The 3,423-nt window shown below is 40.3% G+C and overlaps 1 non-coding gene across 1 annotated transcript; it reads right to left on the bottom strand.

Annotated features, from left to right (window-relative positions):
- Positions 1-1,529: 1,529 nt before the first annotated feature.
- On the bottom strand, positions 1,530-1,611 carry Trnas-uga (transfer RNA serine (anticodon UGA)). Its single transcript has one exon. It is a non-coding gene; the product is annotated as a tRNA-Ser (tRNA).
- Between the last annotated feature and the right edge of the window lie 1,812 nt (positions 1,612-3,423).

Below are 3,423 nucleotides of genomic sequence, written 5' to 3'. Positions count from 1 at the left end.
GCGCGCGCACGCACGTGTGTGTGTGTGTGTGTGTGTGTGTGTGTGTGTGTCTTTGTCCTCCATCACTGCTTGACAACATGTAATGGTTTCTTTACATCCCCGTAACTTAGAAGGTTGAGAAAGAGAACGATAGAAGTACAAATGTTTAGGAAAGTAAATTCTGGGGCTGACTCGCTCAGATAAACCCGTCAAGGTAGTGCCCCAGCATGGTTGCAACTCAGTGAGTGAAACATGTGAGAGATAAAGGATGGAAGATAATACATTCATGGGCACAAACACGCTCATACATACAAACAAACACTCTCACAATTACACACAGACACACTCGCATATAAAGCAATCTTTATATCCAACTTAACGTCGATGTTTTGTGAAAATGCCAAACACTGCAGTTTTGCCTTCAGAGGTGCTCTGATATAAGATGCACAGTGCTTAAAACAAAAACATATATCGTAGCAGACAAGAATCTGGTATTGGTAAGAATCGTTTAGCACCAGTGATTAAAAAGACACTGCTGTTCTATATATTGTTGGCAGTGAGATATTGCATGTGTGCAGTGGCCCGACGCCTGGCCCTGAAGAAACACGGTACTCTGAAATAACGTGATCTGGCTCCCATGCTGGGCGATTCTTGTGCACTATGGTATATCTCTGGGCTTTAAAAGCTCCATACGTCTCTATGAAACACTGTCTCAAGTCGAATGCCGCCAAATTCGGCTTGCTAACAATAAGTCCACGTGAAATTGCAAATACACATTGCCTTCTGTTTTGTCAACGACAGACCTGCAGATGCCTGAGGCTTGAATTCCATGTTTTCCAACAGGAATTTCGTCTGATGACAGCACTGACTAAGCGCCTTTATTTTGGTGTTGGTCCTTTTTAAACACCAAATGTGTTTCAGTCGATCAAACAGAATCCTTTCGTTTCATCACAGGAAAAGTCGTAACTAATATTGCGATGCCAAAGTGTCGTACCGCTAACTTACGGAATATGAACACACAAGCGTCTTATTTAGCATCCACTGTCGATATAAAGGTGTTTTGGGGGTTTTTTTTTATCTGTAAATTTAAATCACTACAAACAGGATTCGAAACAGTATAAACGATTTGATTTCAAGAACAACGTTTTAACCAAGCGGCCACCACAATAGCCAGAAGACCAGTCTTCCAAATATGAAAATATTACTTGATACGATTTTGGTTACCTGATTAGTTTCTTTCTTTTCTTTCCCTCTCTCTCTCTTTCTCTCTCTCTCTCTGTTTCTCTTACTTTTTCTCTCCCCAGTCTCTCGGCACTCCATTCACAAGATATTCGTCAGCCAAAAAAATTTAGCGAAAGACACTTACCGAAGTCGCCACGTCGTAGAATCGAACCGGAGACCACGAGTCTGCAAAGCAACATTTTTTAACTTTAGAACCACACCTTCAATTAACATTTTAAAAAAAGTTGAAAGCGAATAACATACTTAAAGCAAAAAGATACGATTAGAGTAATTAAAGAAACAATAAGAATTACGCATCAAAATTTGATCGCTGCGGGCAGGATTCGAACCTGCGCGGGTATAACCCATTGGATTTCAAGTCCAACGCCTTAACCACTCGGCCACCACAGCCGCTGCTAGCGACGCTCTGCAAATGTCTAAATATTTCTCTATTTAATTTCATTGGAGTTTCTTAACTGATTAGCTCTTACCCTCCTTTTCCTCTTTTTGTATCTCTAACTTTTCTTCGCTTCACCTCTCCCTACGCCTCCCATATCTATAGATTGATAGATATGTGTATGTATGTATGTCACTATTCAGTGGCTGTCCTTCGATTTGATGTGAGGAAAATGTCAAGTGAAAAAAGCACATGGGGTTTTGTGTACATCTAATCGGCCTTCGGCCTTTTCCGTGAAATTGCTTGCCTGCCTGGCATCACCACTGACTCAAGCTGTTCTGAGAGAGGGATGGGAAAGCACCACTGACCGTTAGACAAAGAAAAGAAAAGAAAAGAAAAGAAAGAAAGAAAGAAGGAAAGAAAGAAAGAAAGAAAGAAAGAAAGAAAGAAAGAAAGAAAGAAAGAAAGAAGGACAGAGAGAGAGAGAGAGAGAGAGAGAGAGAGAAAGAAAGAAAGAAAGAAAGAGAGAGAGAGAAGAAAGAAAGAAAGAAAGAAAGAAAGAAGGAAAGAAGGACAGAAAGAAAGAAAGAAAGAAAGAAAGAAAGAAAGAAAAAAGAAAGAAAGAAGGAAAGAAAGAAAGAAAGAGAGAGAGAGAGAGAGAGAGAGAGAGAAGGAAAGAAAGCGATGGTCGATGACCGAGAGAGAGAAAGTTTCATAAATACAGAATATATTTTTTAACAAGTTGAAAGAACGAAAGGACATCACATAGAGAGAGAGAGAGAGAGAGTGCTCATATCAAATCGAAAGATAGCCTATTCAGTTTTGCTTGAAGTTTCCTTGCCAGTGAAGAAAGAGTCGGTTTCTAAGCTAAGATTAACACTCCGTTATAATTTTAAGAATATCAACAGGGAGTGGCTGTGTGGTAAGTAGCTCGCTTACCAACTACATGGTTCTGGGTTCAGTCCCACTGCGTGGCACCTTGGGCAAGTGTCTTCTACTATAGCTTCAGGCCAACCAAAGCCTTGTGAGTGGATTTGGTAGACGGAAACTGAAAGAAGCCCGTCGTATATATGTATATATATATATATATATATATGTCGTGTGTATATGTTTGTGTCTGTGTTTGTCCCCCCAACATCGCTTGACAACCGATGCTGGTAACTTAGCGGTTCGGCAAAAGAGACCCATAGAATAAGTACTAGCTTTCCAAACAATAAGTCCTGGGGTCGATTTGCTCGACTAAAGGCGGTGCTCCAGCATGGCCGCAGTCAAATGACTGAAACAAGTAAAAGAGTAAAAGAGTATATATGTATGTATGTATGTATGTATGTATGTATGTATCTGGTCAATCTGGTCAAATGTGAGGAAAAATTTCTTGGAAAAAAGCGGGACCTGCCAACTCACTATGTCTCGGACCCCCTCAACTTCAACGACAACAACTATGCTGACTAGTTTTTACTCGTAAAGCTGATGTAGCAAATACAAAACGATGCTGCAGTACTTGCAATGGGGAGAAAATAACGGGAAGTCAGAAGTTACTCATTTTGCCCCAGTTACTCATTTTCTCTCCTCCTCTGATGCGTGTGTGTGTGTGTTCCTCCCCTACCACCGCTTGACAACTGGTAGCGCTGTGTTTCAGTTCCCGTAAAACAGCGGTTCGATAATAGTGACCGATAGAATAAGTAGCAGGTTTAAAAAAAAAAAAAAAAAAAAAAGTACTGGGGTCGATTTTATTCGACTAAAACCTCTTCGAGATAGTGCCCCAGCATGGCCGCAGAATCTCGACTAAAACAAGTAAAAGATATATATATATATATATATATATA

This window comes from Octopus bimaculoides, chromosome 30 (assembly GCF_001194135.2).
Source record: "Octopus bimaculoides isolate UCB-OBI-ISO-001 chromosome 30, ASM119413v2, whole genome shotgun sequence".
Lineage (NCBI taxonomy): Eukaryota > Metazoa > Mollusca > Cephalopoda > Octopoda > Octopodidae > Octopus > Octopus bimaculoides.
This window is presented reverse-complemented; position numbering and strand designations above follow the sequence as displayed.